Source organism: Lepus europaeus, chromosome 4 (assembly GCF_033115175.1).
Source record: "Lepus europaeus isolate LE1 chromosome 4, mLepTim1.pri, whole genome shotgun sequence".
Classification (NCBI taxonomy): domain Eukaryota; kingdom Metazoa; phylum Chordata; class Mammalia; order Lagomorpha; family Leporidae; genus Lepus; species Lepus europaeus.
Window position 1 is genome coordinate 20263401 of NC_084830.1, and position 17357 is coordinate 20280757.

Below are 17357 nucleotides of genomic sequence, written 5' to 3' on the forward strand. Positions count from 1 at the left end.
GAGGACGTTGTCCCACTTGGGCACTTGGACTAGTGGTTAAGATGTGGGTTGGGACTTGTCCACATTGGAGTACCTGTGTTTGAGTTCTGGATCCACTCAATTCTAGCTTTCTGCCTGGGCAAAATCTGAGACAGAGTGGTGATGGCTCAAGTGATTGGATCTCTACCACCCACCTGGGAAACCTGGATTGAGATCCTGGTTGAGAGAAAGAGTAGACTTAGGATAACAAAACATGCCTAGCTCCTCTGTCAGATATTGGGGAAACATATATTATATCTTTCTCAGGTGAGGAAAATAGGAAAGATTTCACATAGATTATTATTACAAATTTTGTTACCTTCATAGCCTCTGTAGTGTGTTCTTGGTAATGATTTTGGTTTTTAATTTAAAAAGATTTAATTGGAAGAATTTAAAACTTCACTTTAGGAATTTTTAAAATATAGGGAATTGTAAGGATAAATTCCTTCCACAATTTCATCATCATCTATAGATTAGATAATGTAGATTTACATTTTTTCCTACAACTTGTGTTTTATGTTTCATTGTCTGTATTTTATCTTGGTCTCTGGATGATGAAGTAGGAAGAGTAGGGCATTTTTAGGAGAAAAGGCTCTGGCTCTGCATACAGGTTGGAAGAAAAGATCATATGGAATAGAACTATTGCTAGGATTTGTGCTAAATCTTTTGCAAACACTATGAAGTTTAAATTCTTGCACCAGCTCTGAAACATTATTATCATCCTCGCTTGAAGGTGAAGACACTAAGCCCGAGAGACTTGAAGTGACTTACTTAGGCTCATGTAGTTATATGAATAACGGACCAGGAATCTAAACTCAGTGAGCTGGTGTGATCCTGCAGTTTGAGCTCTTCATCATTACAATATATAAAGATGGATTTCGCTTATTCCCCAATGTTCCTGGAGCCTTGTTTATAAGGGTTTCCTGGTGATATCTTTCCAGTTGGAAATCTCCAAGGTACTTTGATAGATAACTTCAGATTCCGAGGTTTTAGAAACTAGCCGTTATTCATAATCCCATTTGGAATGTGATGATTATAGCTTGAGGTTGCCTATTTTTGAGCAAGTATGTCAGTCTGCTTGGTTGATGAACCTCGGATCCATGGGTAGAAACAAGTTTTCATAGGACAGTGAAATATATAAGCAAAATACTGAGTTGACAGTAATTCTTCTGGAGAAAAGTTTCTAACCAATCCCCTGAAAAGTGTTATTACATGTGCCTATTTAACTAAAGAATGAGGATTCCATATTACCTGTTTTGATCTGTCAAAATTTCCACTATTACATACATTGTATTTTGAATTTATTAGCATTTATAATCACTTTACTTATTGCTTCAACATATCAAATACTGAAAGCTAGAGCCTTATCCAGTGGGTGAACAAATATTTTTTTTCTTTTTTTTTTAGATTTAAAAATATTTATTAGGGTCAAAGGCCTCCAGCCAGAGTGGCCTGGTGGAGGGGGGCTTCCAAGAGAGGAAAAACCCAAAAGGGCAGGTGACAATAGGCTTTTTAAGTACAATTTTGAAGGAAAAAAATCTTAACAATCAGATTGGCTTTCAGTTACCAGGCAGCGACAAAAACCATCAAAAGACCTCATTTACAATTCTCCATCCTGTCTGGCCTGCTAAGGATGGGATAGGTAACTTGTTTTCACAATAAGCTGTGAGCTCAGGAAGAGAGAACTCCCTTGCTTTTCTCATGGTAAATATGGAGATTCCTAAGGAAGGAGGGTGGCCTGTTTGTTCTTACTAAAGATAACATTTTGGGGAAGGAAGCAAATATTTTGCACCCCAAATTGCACTGGCATCCCCTGACTATCTAGTAACTCATTTGACTCCTCACATTCCCACCTCTGAAGATGGAAACCCTAACATCTGTTAGGGGGAGCTGGGCAATGATTGCTCTGGTTGCTTTGTGCTGAAAAGGCCTGGCTTTGGGAAGGAGAGTCAAGACAGGGTTCCAATAGGAGGTGGCTTCTCCAGGGGAATGCAGTGCCAGCTTGTAGTAACTGCTTTCATCAGAGGTTTCATGTGCATGGCCACCTAGAATTTTACTTTTTTTAAGTCTGGAGAAAATGAATCCAACAAGCAGTTTAAACTCACAGGACCTAAAACCAAGGATAGAGTCTTTATCAGAGGCCCTAAGAAAACTATATAAACCATGAGCAAGTTTTTTCATTGAGAGGCAAATACAAACTGACAGAAAGGGCTTGAAAATAAGTGTCTGCTAATACTAACTGATAGAATCAAAAAGGGAGAGAAAGATCCAACATGGGAAATGGGATACACAGCAGACTCATAGAATGGCAGGCATCCTAAACAACACTCTGGCCTCAGAATCAGCCCTTAAGGCATTCGGATCTGGCTCAAGAGCCCATGAGAGTATTGTAGGCATGGAAAGCCAAGATACCATGGAAAAGAAAAAAAAAAGAAGAAGACCTAAATGAAAGATCTCTGTGAGTGAGATCCCAGTGGAAAGAACAGGGCCATCAAAGAAGGAGGTACCTTTCTCTGAAGGGAGGAGAGAACTTCCACTTTGACTATGACCCTATCAGAATAAGATCAAAGTCAGCGAACTCTAAAGGCTTCCATAGCCCTGGCAACTCATGACTAGAGCCTAGGGAGATTACTGACGCCATGAACAGGAGTGTCAAATTGTTAAGTCAGCAACAGGAGTCACTGTGTACTTACACCCCATGTGGGATCTGTCCTTAATGTGTTATCTAATGTGCAGTGATGCTATAACTAGTACTGAAACAGTATTTTTACACTTTGTGTTTCTGCGTGGGTACAAACTGATGTGATCTTTACTAATTATATACTGAATCGATCTTCTGTATATAAAGATAATTGGAAAAAAAAAAACTCTGGTGTTGAATTGGAAATGGCATAGAAAATTAATTAATTTTTTAAAAAAAATATTATGTAGGATCTCTGTCTTTAATGTGCTGTACACTCTTATTTGATGCTATAACTAGTACTCCAACAGTATTTTTTTTTCTTTTCTTTTCACTTTGTGTTGCTATATGGGGGCAAACTGTTGAAATCATTACCTAGTATATACTAAACTGATCTTCTGTGTATAAAGAGAATTGAAAATGAATCATGATGTGATTGGAAGGGGAGAGGGAGCGGGAAAGGGGAGGGTTGTGGGTGGGAGGGAAGTTTTGGGAGGGGGAAGCCATTGTAACCCATAAGCAGTACTTTGGAAATTTATATTCATTAAATAAAAGTTAAAAAAAAAAAGAAAATAATCAGGTGGGCTTTAAGGTCTTGTCAGTTATGAGGCTCAGACCTATCTAGCTCTTCACCTGTGGTACATCAAAAGGGAGGCACCCTGTTGACTAGCTGTCCTAGGAGGAGTGCTGGCTTGAAGAAAAGGTAGGTGGCATTTCCTTTTCTTTCTTTTTCTTTTTTTTTAAGATTTATTTTATTTATTTGAAAGACGGAGTTACAGAGAGAGGTAGAGACAGAGAGAGGGGCCTTCCATCCCAGATGGCCACAACGGCCAGAGCTGTGCCAATTCGGAGCCAGGAGCTTCTTCCGGGTCTCCCATATGGGTGCAGGGGCCCAAGGACTTAGACCGTCTTCTACTGCTTTCCCAGGCCACAGCAGAGAGCTGGATCAGAAGAGGAGCAGCTGGGACTAGAACTGGTGCCTATAAGGGTTGCTGGCGCTTCAGGCTAACCCACTGTGCCACAATGCCAGCCCCTGTACATGGCATTTCTAAAAGGAAAACATTTATTAATTAATATACAGTTCTGCCTGCAATGTTGTTGACCCTACTTGGCCATCCCCTCAACAGCAGTAGTTGCTTTGGAAGCTGGGGTGAGTGAAGGGCTTTCAACTTAGAGCTAACAAGGTCTGTGGACCTGATCTGGAGCCCTTTGACTCATGGCAGATCTGTTTCCAGTGACCCATCTCTTGGCTGGCACAGCTACCAGGGCTCTTCATAAGCTGACTTCTGCTGAAACCCTGACTTTCCACATTGGAAACCAATGCAGTGGACTGGCCTGTTGGGTCTCTTTCATAGCAGATTACTGTGTAAATCAGCTTTTAATTGGCCTGTCACCTATCTTTATACTGCTTCTGTGGCCGAGCTTCCTCTTCCTCCTGGTTTTTGTTAATGTAGGCCAGATAGCTCTTCTCTGAGGTAGACAATGCCCATGAGGAAAGCTATGTCAAAAATGATGACCACCTTAACTATTATATTTTAAAAAGTCATTAGTAAATCTCTCTCCCTTTGTTTGGTTTAAAAAAGGGAGGTTTTGCCTGTTTTCTGAGCCCATGGCAAAGTGATCTAGCTGTTGAATCATAATTTAAGCTCTCATTTTGGCTATGCTATTATTACAAAATACTGTTAGCCATCCCTTTTATAAAGTCTAAAGATCAAATTATACATTCTATAGTGTTTTTCAGAATAGAATTATCTTCCTATCTTGAAGAGAATAAAGAAATGAGGGAACTAGTTAGGCTTCCCAGATTGCTTACCAACAATAAAAATATCAGATTAAAACTAGCAAACAATTTTAACTGTTAAATAACAACTTATGAAAATATTTACCAGAAGGTCCAATGCCTTCTATAAATTTCAAAGCAAGAGTGTATGTATTTGGAAACCAAATATTTCAATGCTAGAAATTTGACTGTGTCCCTTGTACTTCTACTCATTATGTAAGTTGCCAAGAATTATAACTCATTTGGATTTGGATACCAATTTGGCATATGCTGTGTAATTACTTATTAATTAATATTAGATTTCAACTTACCAATCAATTTGACTTGGAAGTTGGGTGGTATCAAGTTTTTTAAATTACAGTGAGCAGAAATAGCCACCAGGGGAAAAATTCACAGAGTTTTCTTTTTCCAGCCTCAACTCAGTGTTTTACATCTTTTGGTGACAAATGTGCTCATGAGTAGAGAGAGAAAAGAGAACATAGTGATTGCCAGACTCTCTCTATACAACATTATTTGATCTTGATGCCATGACCTGGAAATATTTTAGACTTATAGTTTCATCCTACTCTTAGGAAAATTCTACAACAGCAGAATGCTGGACTATCAATCTATTGCAAATAAGACTCAGTGAGAAAGGTGGGGTTCAAAGAAATTATGCTTTACTTCTGTCTTGCTTATTCATATGATGCATGGCATGTATTTGACATTTGCTGCATATAAGGATACTTTAAAAAGTTAATAGAAAGTGAAATTAAAAGATAAGCTTTGCTCATTCAGACATCCTCTGATTGGAGGACCAGTATCTAGTAACCCTCTCCAGCCTAAAGAGCACCGTGTCTGCCAGCTCCTTGCTTCAGTATCTCCAGATACCACATATGATGCAAGGTGATTTATATAGCCTGAACCCCAGAAATTGTTGAGTCTCTGAGGCTCCAACCTGGAAGTCTCAGCGTCTCTTTGAAGAGCTAGATCTTTGGACTTGTCCCAAGGCCCTGAATCCCATCTCTATCACAGAGAAAGCTCAGGGAGAAGCTTTGAGTCATTGGTCCTATTTGGAAGAAAAATTTAAAAAAATCAAAAGAGATGCAAGGGGCAGAGGCCTAATGCCTGTTTACCATCTGGGAGAGAAAGAGGAAGTGGTGGAGCTGGCTCTGAAGCTCACCTCTGGGGACGTGGCCTCTCTACTTGGGCCTGCTGACTAGGCCCTTGGGGGAGAGGATTCCAATGAGCTTGCTTTGCTCTACTGTTGCCTCAAATGTGACTATGAAAAATGTGGCTGACATAACACAGGCTTACATCTGTAAGGACCTTGCCCCCTTGGAACCTGAATTCATCCTCAAGGCAGCAGCTGAACCTCTGGGATGTGGCCCATGAAGTTTTGACCTTTGCTGCCTTCTTGCCAGTCTGCAGCCCCTAGCTGTGCAGATATTTCTGTGCCATTGTCCAGCTGCCTTCTGATTGGATTCAAGGAATTGAGTTTTACAGGCCTGGCTGAAGGAGCTGAGAACAAGCTGATACCTTTGCCTGCCTGCATCTGTGTTGCTATGATGGACAAATTTGCCCAGTTTATAAGTATTAGCTGGCTAAGTACAACCCTCTGAAATACTAGGCCAAGAGCCATCCCACTGCTCTCCAAAACAGAGGAGACAAAGAAGAACCTGCCATGGTGCTTTCCATTTCTGAAACAAGAAAGATGAATTTTGAGGCATCCTACAGTGAAGTGCCAGAGGAGAACTCTCCACTGGGTTTGCCTTGAAGAACTTGGTACAGTGACTGCATATCCATGAGCCTGCACAGCATGTCCAAGCCCTGCTTGGTGACAGACACCCCTCCGACCTACAGCTGTTTTCTCGAAGTCACCTCCCTGGGCCATGGGATTCTAGCAGAGCCGGGAAGTGGATGAAGTTCTCTAGGCCAGAGACTGGGACAGGGAGCTGAGACTACTGGGCAACAAAGCTTCAGTTTGGGAGGAGCTCATTGACAATGGGAAACTTCCCTTCATGGCCTTGCTCTGCAATGTGTGTAACCTGCTGTAGGTGGGAATCAGTGCCTGCTACCATGAACGTGTTGTTCAGCACCTCCAGCACACAAAGTTGGAGATCCACAGTTGGCCGTTTCTAGCCAGATTCCTCAGTTCTCACAATTCCATCAATGACCTTGAGACTCAACTCAGAAATAAAGTATTGCCTTTTCCTTCCAATACACACTGATGAAATGGGTAGTGATTAGAAATGCAAGAAAAATCAGATTGGCCCTGCATACTTTTGGGAAGTACTGGCTGTCTCTGGCTGCCCGAAAGGTCTCTGTGGGCAGAGCCATCCTCCTTAACCAAACAATAAATGAGAGGAGGATTAGTAAGGTCAAGCAGGTTTTCTGGCACCACGTGCTTCCCAAGTGTCTCTTTGTTGGTGTCCTCCAAAGAAAGATACATTAGCTATCTCCTGAAAACTGGCCAGATCCTGGTCCTGATCATTGATGGGGCTGACAGGTTATTGGAACAGAAAGGGCAGCCGATCTCAGACTGGGTCCCAAAGATCCTTCCCCAGTGGGTAAACCTGGAGCTGAGTGTGTCAACTGATGTTGGCAGGGTGAGACCTTTAAGCAGAGCCAAGGTGTCCATGTGATGGCTCTAGGGGCACTGGAGCTGTCTGTCCAAGCCCAGCTGGAGACAGAAGAGCTGGCTCTATGTGGGAAGTGTCTGGAGGAGTTGTTTTTTGTTTTTAAAGATTTATTTTATTTACTTGAAAGTCAGAGTTACAGAGAGAGGTAGAGACAGAGAGAAGGGTCTTCCATCCACTGGTTCACTCCCCAGATAGCCACAATGGCTGGAGCTATGCCAATTCAAAGCCAGGAGCCAGGAGCTTCTTCTGGGTCTCCTATGTGGGTGTAGGGGCCCAAGGACTTGGGCCATATTCCACTGCTTTCCCAGGCCATAGCAGAGAGCTGGATCAGAAGAGGAGTAGCCGGAACTAGAACTGGCGCCCATATGGGGTGCCGGCACTTCAGGCCAGGGTTTTAACCTAATGCGCCAGTGCCGGCTCCAGGAGTTGTCTTTTAATAACTAGACACAACTATTGCTGGTGAAGCAGGAGTCAGGCCGGCCACACTATCTGTGTTTGGTCACTGATTACCTGTGGCTCTTCATGCTGTGTGAGCAAGTGTCAGGAACCCCACGCCCTGCCTGCCACTGTCACCCTGCTGCTGCAGCACATCCTGAGTTCCCCAGAGCAGCAGCACAGCCCTGATATCCTTCCCCAAGCCTTGGCCAGCCTTGAGGTCACACAGGTGGTCTGACTGTGACCAGCTGCATGGAGCTTGGAGTGCCTGGAGGAGTCTGCCCAGGGGGACTCAGAGCTGGGAAGAAGCTAGGCATGATGATAACTCTGGAGACCCCTACCCTATGGGTTCCTTTGCCTACCTTGTTCAGAGTCTGCACAGTTTTCTAGGAGAGGGCCTTCTGGAGTGCCCTGGTGAGTCCCTGCCTCTCTGATGTGCCTCTGAGGACAGCAGCTAAACACTGCTATGGGAAGATGCCAGGGCTGGAGAACATGGCACAAGTTCTCACTGCAGGTCGGCTCTGGAAGATGTGATCCTCATGGCTCACAGCACCTTCCAAAGTTGCTTTCTGGTGCCTCTGGGAGACATGACTCACCACTTGTTCCTGAGTGAGAACCAGGGCCTTGTTGCTAAGTTCCTCACCCATCTCCACATGGTGGCTGCACACCTGGAATCGGGTCTGGTCTCTTGGCTCATGGAGGCTGATGCCCTCTATGCTTCTTCAGTCCCCGAAGAGGAACACAAGCTCACTGAGGCTGATGTTGCTGTGTTTCACACCTTTTGAGGCAGCAGGCAACAATCTTCAGCCAGTACTCCCTTCCTGTCTTCCTTCCTTCCTTCCCTCCTCCCTCCCTCCTTCTTTTTTTTTTTTTAAAGATTTTTATTTATTTATTTGAGAGGTAGATTTACAGACAGTGAAAGGCAGAGACAGAGAGAAAGGTCTTCCTACCATTAGTTCACTCCCCAAATGGCCGAGCTCTGCCAATCTGAAGCTAGGAGCCAGGAGCCAGGAGCTTCCTCCAGGTCTCCTATGAGGGTGCAAGGGACCCAAGCACTTGAGCCATCTTCTACTGCCTTCCCAGGTCACAGCAGAGAGCTGGATTGGAAGGGAGCAGCCAGGACTAGAACTGGTGCCCATATAGGATGCCAGCGCCTCAGGTGGAGGATTAACCTACTGAGCCACAGCTCTGGCCTCTCCCTCTCCCTCTCTCTCTTTCCTCCTATCTTCCTTCCTTCCTTCCTTCCTCTCTTCCTTCCTTCCTTCCTTCCTTCCTTCCTTCCTTCCTTCCTTCCTTCCTTCCTTCTTTCCTTCCTTCCTTCTGCAAATTGAATCAGGAGAGTTTTCAGAGGGCCTAGACTTTCTGCTGAGCTTTGAGAATCCTAGTGGTACCCTAATATCCACAACACAGGTCAAACCTGAGTCTGAGTCCTCATTTTTGTGTGTGAGCTCAGATGGGATGCTATGGAATCTGACCCAAAGCAAGCTTGAAGGAGCATGGACCACAGGTAACATCTAGCAGAACGTTCTGAGACCCAGACTCCAGGGGCAAACCCAGCTATGTGCTCTGAATCAGAAAACAACTTGGAGAGCTGGCCAGCAATCACACAGCTTATGATGCGACTGTGTACAAAGATCCACTAGGGCTCTGCCACAGCCCTCCATGTGCTGCCTGAGTCGCTGGTGACAGCTGCAAAGGATAGCGATGTTACGCTGTGGGAGAGACCCAGCATGGAAGTGTTGTCACTGTTCCGATGCTAGGGACATCAGAAGGGGCTGTGTGCTGTTTGGAACCCTGGCAAGGTCCCAACTCCACCCTGTAGCTTGTTGTGGGCAATACTCAGGGCAATGTATACTTTCTCTCCTGAGAATGAAGATGCTTTCCTAAGGGAGAAAGGTGAAAACACCAGTGGCTACTTTCTTAGTAAGTTGATTAAGCCAAAATATCATGGAAAAAAAAAAAAAGACCTAAATGAATGATCTCTGTGAGTGAGATCCCAGTGGAAAGAACGGGGCCATCAAAGAAGGAGATACCCTTCTCCGAAGGGAGGAGAGAACTTCCACTTTGACTATGACCCTATCGGAATAAGATCAAAGTCAGCGAACTCTAAAGGCTTCCATAGCCCTGGCAACTCATGACTAAAGCCTAGGGAGATTACTGACGCCATGAACAGGAGTGTCAAATTGTTAAATCAGCAACAGGAGTCACTGTGTACTTACACCCCATGTGGGATCTGTCCCTAATGTGTCATCTAAAGCCAAGTGATGCTATAACTAGTACTGAAACAGTATTTTTATACTTTGCGTTTCTGTGTGGGCACAAACTGATGAGGTCTTTACTAATTATATACTGAAGTGATCTTCTGTATATAAAGAGAATTGGAAATGAAAAAAAAAAACAACCTGGTGTTAAAATGGAAATGGCATAGAAAATTAATTAATTTGAAAAAAAATTATGTAGGATCTCTGTCTTTAATGTGCTGTACATTGCTATTTAATGCTATAATTAGTAATCCAATGGTAGTTTTTTCACTTTATGTTGCTATATGGGCAAAATGTTGAAATCTTTACCTAATATATATTGAAAATGAATCTTGATGTGATTGGAAGGCGAGAGGGAGCGGGAAAGGGGAGGGTTGTGGGTGGGAGGGAAGTTATGGGAGGGGGAAGCCATTGTAACCCATAAGCTGTACTTTGGAAATTTATATTCATTAAATAAAAGTTTAACAAATGAAAAAAAAAAAGAAGTTATGTTTTACAGGAGTCACTGTGCACTTACTCCCCATGTAGGATCTCTGTCCTTAATGTGTTGTACTATGTGAATTAATGGTATAACTAGTGCTCAAACAGTACTTTATACTGTGTGTTTCTGTGTGGGTGCAAACTGTTGAAATCTTTACTTAGTATATACTAAATTGATCTTTTGTATATAAAGATAATTGAAAATGAATCTTGATGAAGAATGGGATGGGAGAGGGAGTGGGAGATGGGATGGTTGTGTGTGGCAGGGAGGTTATGGGGGGAAAAAGCCACTATAATCCAAAAGTTGTACTTTGGAAATTTATATTTATTAAATAAAAGTTAAAAAAAAAGAAAAAAAAAGATAATTGCAAAAAAAAAAAAAGAATCATGCCGGCGCCGTGGCTCAACAGGCTAATCCTCCGCCTTGCGGCGCCGGCACACCGGGTTCTAGTCCCGGTCGGGGCACCGATCCTGTCCCGGTTGCCCCTCTTCCAGGCCAGCTCTCTGCTGTGGCTAGGGAGTGCAGTGGAGGATGGCCCAAGTGTTTGGGCTCTGCACCCCATGGGAGACCAGGATAAGCACCTGGCTCCTGCCATCGGAACAGCGCGGTGCGCCGGCCGCAGCGCGCTACCGCGGCGGCCATTGGAGGGTGAACCAACGGCAAAGGAAGACCTTTCTCTCTGTCTCTCTCTCTCACTGTCCACTCTGCCTGTCAAAAAAAAAAAAAAAAAAAAAAAAAAAAAAAAAGAATCAGAGAATCTGAAAAAAAAAAAAGAGAGATAAGTTTATTTTGGTGCAAATAATGAAACCCATGCATAAGAAGGGTGTCCAAAAAATTCATGGAGAACATGTAATTAAAAAAAAAAAACTATGTATGGATTTCAAAATATTTTTGTACTAAAATAAACTTATCTTTAATTACGTTTTCCACCAACTTTTTGAAATTTTCTCATGTGTGTTTTATGTGGCTAATTTACAATTTAGTTTCAAGACACTGGATATAATCTTTCAAAGAAACATGTTTTTTAAATAGCCATGCTAATCTACATGATCATTTAATTCTCAGGAGAATAATCCATCAACACTAAAATGATTGATAATTGCTTTTTAATCATGTTATCCTTGATTGGAAGTGTGTAGGAGAAATATCAGAATGCATCACATGTTAGGTTTTTCTTGTGATAAATTTTATTAGTCTGTTATCCAGGCTTTGACCCCCATTTGCTAATCATATTTTTGTTTCACATCCCTTATATTATTAAATTAATATCCAAGTGAATCTATACTTTGATCACTACACCAGAAACCACCTCATATACTGATTTCATAATTGTCTGTTTGAGGCAAATGTCACTTTTATTGGGAGGCAGTAAGGAGTTGACTAATAATGACCAATTATAAGTCATGTATTTTGCCATTTTAAAAAATAAATATTTTGCAGCCTTCAAATTTTTTTACTTTACTATCATGTAAACATAAAGAACATAAAACAAGTTGTAGACTCCTTGTGCTTGTAACTGCCATGCAGCTATAAAAATAAAAGAAAATGTATAAATTAATTATTAAACATTAGAAAACAATATTCAAATTAATAATAGATGATTTTGGCAGGCACCGTGGCTCAATAGGCTAATCCTCCGCCTGCGGCGCCGGCACACCAGGTTCTAGTCCTGGTCGGGGTGCCAGATTCTGTCCTGGTTGCCCCTCTTCCAGGCCAGCACTCTGCTGTGGCCCGAGAGTGCAGTGGAGGATGGCCCAAGTGCTTGGGCCCTGCACCCTATAGGAGGCCAGGAGAAGCACCTGGCTCCTGGCTTCAGATCAGCACGGTGTGCTGGCTGCAGCGCGCTGGCCGCGGTGGCCATTGGAGGGTGAACCAATGGCGAAGGAAGACCTTTCTCTCTGTCTTTCTCATTGTCCACTCTGCCTGTCAAAAAAAAATTATAAAAAAAAAATAATAAAGCCGGCGCCGTGGCTTAACAGGCTAATCCTCTGCCTTGCGGCGCCAGCACACTGGGTTCTAGTCCCGGTCGGAGCACCGATCCTGTCCCGGTTGCCCCTCTTCCAGGCCAGCTGTCTGCTGTGGCCAGGGAGTGCAGTGGAGGATGGCCCAAGTGCTTGGGCCCTGCACCCCATGGGAGACCAGGAGAAGCACCTGGCTCCTGCCATCGGAACAGTGCGGTGCGCCAGCCACAGTGTGCTACCGCGGCGGCCATTGGAGGGTGAACCAGTGGCAAAAAGGAAGACCTTTCTCTCTGTCTCCCTCTACTGTCCACTCTGCCTGTCCAAAAAAAAAAATAAAATAAAATAATAGAGGATTTTGTCTTTTGGCGAATGTGTAATGTCAAAAAATAAGTCTGTGGATTCTGGGCAGTCAAAGCAGAAGCCATGGTGTGAAGTAGATACGGGCAAGCTGGCAGAGGTTTGGAGACCAGCTGAACACTGATGACCTTGTGTGTAATTTTGATTTTCTTTTGGGTATCAGAGTTCTTGCTTTGGTTTAGTTTCTGAAATAACTTTTTAAAAAAGGCAACATCTTCAGCCACTGTGCCACAATGTTTGCCCCTAAAAACACTTTTTTAAGTAAAATTGTTCACTGACATTAAATTAAATCACATTCTCCACGATCATCTTAATATGTATTTGTTTTAGGGAGAAAAGGGGAAGGACTATTCACTCTTCTTTTCCACCTGGAGTTTCTGTCAGAGCAATCCTTTAGGTTTGCTGCCCCATCCAGTACTTGCCTCTTGGCAAAGGAAGAGAAATGATTGATCTGTGAGATTGAGAAAAGAATCAGCCTATTTCAGGATCTGTCTTGTTCTGTCTTCCCTAGGAGCATTCAATCCTTCCTCTGCCTTGTCCAGATAAACCTACTTGGAATAGACTAGTGAGCCACCTTTTACTAGTAGGTTTGAAGGTTGTTTCTCTGTGCCCTCATCACCTGAGCTTGATGTCTTTGAGGCAAGTCAATGGGAGGCAGTCATTTCAGCAGGGCTAGCTCCATACACTTGACTTTCCTGATGAGTGGGTTATCCCCAGTTCAGATTTGATGGATACAGGGACTCGGTAAGTCCAGTAGCAGGGTCAGGTTGAACCACTTCATTATAGATACTCATCAGTGGTAGAGCTGAAAGTTTGATTTCTGTTTGGATGACTCTTTTGCCTATCTCTCAACACTTTCTGGACTTGGTGGTGGTAGGATTACTGTGAATATCATTCTCAAACTCTTAGAGGCTGTTGTTCTACTCCTATCCTGGAAATACAGTTATTGCTTCCATTCAGCTGTAGGAGTTATCTGTGTTCACCTATTTTCTTTTCACTCTTAATATTTTCTCTTCCACCTGCTAAGAGTGACATTGCTGGATAAGGATAAAAACTGAATGGCATATATAAACCAATATACTCCCAAGTGCCTACCACTTGATAGGTGCTCAATACACCTGTATTGATGACTGCATGAAAGTATTAAGTATGTATTTCTTTATATGGTACTAATAATTCTCCATTCTGTGGCTCTATTTACCTCTCATGGCCCATGTCTTCTCACTGGCCTAGTTTTCTATCAAGATGGAATCACAGATGAAACTCTAAAATAATGTATTAAAATAATGCTTCATTTACCTGAGGCTTTACTTAAAAATGATCTTTTAGAAATATTTTTTCTTGCAATTCTAGATGTTATAGAGCTGTAAGATAACTGTATCTGCTGTTCTATGGTGTGATAATCTTTTCCCTACATTGAGCAATATTCATTCCACTATATCATTAAGTACAAAAATAGTTTCTATGGACTTTCATATTTCTTTGGGGAAAGATAGTTTATTTGAAAAGCTTAACTGATGACAATCCTCTTTTCTTGCTTTACTGTACTCATGTGGATTATGAAATGGGATTTTCTAGTTAATTTGAATATATTTAATGTAATTTCAAATTAGAGCTAAAATAAATGCAATTTCAATATAAAAGTCACTATTTTTATAATTTCATTTAAAATAAATTATTGAAGTTATAATTGTGGCAATATTTACACTTAGCATTATTCAGATTTTTAAGTGTTGCCTACACACACACGATTTCAGACATATACAATACAGCTATTGTGTGTGTGTGTACACTGGGAGCACATTTCTCTGAATAAGAAGTTTCTTTAATCTATTCCATTTTTTGTGGCTCTTTATCTTTCTGAATTTAGGTTTATTTCCATTTTAAAGATTTGCTACATTAGTTTGATCAATGGCATTTTGCTGAAAGACTGAAATTTCTGTAATAGTTCCTTCAATGGGACATAATGCTTATGCTTCACTTTGTCTCTGAAAACTGGAACATGTAATGAAAATACCTATAAACATGGTAAAACAGAAGTCAGTTTAAATGTAGAAGTTATCTAGATTTTGGCTGCACATAAATTTTGCAGGGTGGGCTGGAGAATGAAGTGACAATTTTGACATGAATATCTGCTTCCCTCCCTTCCACCTTAAGAGCTTGATGGTAACTGATCTTAGCACATCTGTATACTCTCATTGTTTTTACAGAGTAGCCTTGACTCCAGATTGATATTCTTTCATTTTTTTTTTTTGGAGGGGGTAGAGTTTGTTTCTTCTCTCCCATGGAAGAGTAACTCATCCTCTTGAGAGCACCTTCTTGGGTTTACAAAATTCTTTTTTTCAGACCTAACATCTTTAGTCTTAATTGTGTTTATTTTTTACAGCAAAGATTTAGAGTGACAACTTATTTAGAGGGTTGATTTATTTCTCTTCAAAATTGATTAATGCTTCTGTTTGACAATTTTTTCAGCAAAAATGCAAAAAATTAAAAAGTTAAAAGTATCAAAAAAAAAAACACTTACCCATAGATAGCCATGTGTGTATCTACACACAAACATAGAATTACAGTAGCTGTTAAAAGTTGTTTAAATGTACTGGACCTCCTCTTGATAATGATAGAACTTTTGTCCTGGGAATGGGTATCAGCAATGACTTTGCTATGTCAATTCTGGCCTTTTCACATGAGGCCCTAGCATTTGCTTTCTCAGTTTTACAGGAAAATCAAATGCAATGAGAGAAAGTAGAAAAGCAATGGGTTACAAAAATAGCCTGGACAAAAATGGGAAGAAATTTATTTATTTTTGTAATTCTGCTGATCATAAAATTTCAGGCTTTGAATAAACTCTTAAGATCATCTATTTTGATCTTTCTTTCAGTGCTTGAATATGGTCTATCATGTCAGTGGTTTCTTAGTCTTTGATCACCATAGATACAGGGCCACTTGTTTTAGGTTATCAACCAATTAGTTCAGTTCAAGGAATAAGATCCTTGGCTTTGAAGATAAAAGGTTTGAAAGCCCTTTTTATGGCAGAGGATATTAGCTTGGCTAGGAGGAGATATGGAATAAAGTTCTTGTATTGCCACTTAGTGGTTCAATGCAAGTTTGTTTATTTCTCCAAACCTCAGTTTATTCACTTGTAGAATGAGATAATCATAACCTACACTAACTTCATAGACTTATGTGATTCAAATATAAGAATGAAGATAAAATTGCAAACTAGAAAGCATACATGACTTTATCAGAGAGAAAAGATTCATAGTGTGCTCATTCAGGAAACAAACATAATAGAATGGTCGACTTTCTTGATGATAATATAAATTTACAATCTGTAACCCCTAGTGGGTCAAATAATTGGTTATAAAGAAAACAGGGGCTGGCGCTGTGGTACAGTAGGTTAAGCCTCTGCCTGCTGCACAGGCATCCCGTATGGGAGATGGTTTGTGTCCTGGCTGCTCCTCCTCTGAGGCAGCTCTCTGCTATGGCTTAGAAAAGCAGTAGAAGATGGCCCAAGTGCTTGGGCATCTGTACTCATGTGGGAGACCTGGAAGAAGCTCCTGGCTCCTGGTTTCTGATTGGCTCAGCTTTGGCCATTGTGGCCATTTGGGAAGTGAACCAGCCAATGAAATACCTTTCTCATTGTCCCTCCCTCTCTCTGGTTATAAGTCTACCTCTCAAATAAATAGGAAAAAAAAAAAAGAAAAATAAGAGAAAACATTTTACCCAAATATAAGTGTATTGTTTCTAAATTGAGAGATTAAGTAGGTGGCAACTGATTAGGAAGAACTATATTTTATTTCTTTTTTAAAAATGATCTGTTCTGAGTCCTCTGTCCACTTAAAGGGTATTATGGGATGCAAGAAAAAAACACTAGAGTATGACCGGATTTGAGGATTCATGGAATAGTGTAATAAAAGTGTGTAAAAAGATCAACTACCAATAATTTTATCTCTTTCTGATTCCAGAGAATGAAATAAAACCCATGATGACACAGTCCTTTCATGGTCAGTTCCTTTCTCTCTTAGTTGTACCAGAATTGGCAAATAGGAAGCTTAGTACACTGTTATTCCCGCCACTTTATCTCATAGAAACAACTGTGATTCAATCCCCTTTACTTTAAACTTGTACATGCTTTGAAAGTAGGATCAGAGGTGCAGCTCAGGAACCTACATCATTTGATTAGAACTGACAGGCCCTGCCCTGTGTTAGAGAAAATCTATATAAATTGCTAGCAATACATAACCAGTAGGCAAGACCATCCTTACTTACTTACAGTAGCTTAGTCTAGATGTATCCAATTCAAGGTCTGTAGGGGAATAACTGTTAGTGGGAAATCATGCATTGAGTTGTCCTAGCAGCCACAAAAGAAAGTATTTTTGGCCACCCACATTATGTGGGAGCTCTAAGATTGATACAGGCATTTGGATGAAGATTTGTAGCTATCAGCACTCCTAACACAGGCTACATTCCATCCTAAATTCCTGTAGAATTATTATGGAGCATGAGAATGTAGCCCTTCAGGCAATAACTCACAGTCATGGTGTTGATGCAGTCATTATGAAGTGTGGTGTCATGGACTGAGGACTTCATGAATCATATCCTGTAGGATGAAGTGTTAAAGAGGGTGCCTTTTAAAGGAGAAACTTGGCTGATGAGGTTGTGGGTTACCATGGGAGTCTGTGTGCAGGCTGCGAAGCCCCGGTTATCTGCCTTCAGCATTTGCAAGGTTTCCCTCTCATCTGTGAGTGATTCTGATGCCAAGT

The 17357-nt window shown here is 41.5% G+C and overlaps 1 pseudogene; it reads left to right on the forward strand.

Annotated features, from left to right (window-relative positions):
- Positions 1-17357, forward strand: part of LOC133758655 (telomerase protein component 1-like) — a 59266-nt pseudogene that overhangs the window by 10248 nt on the left and 31661 nt on the right.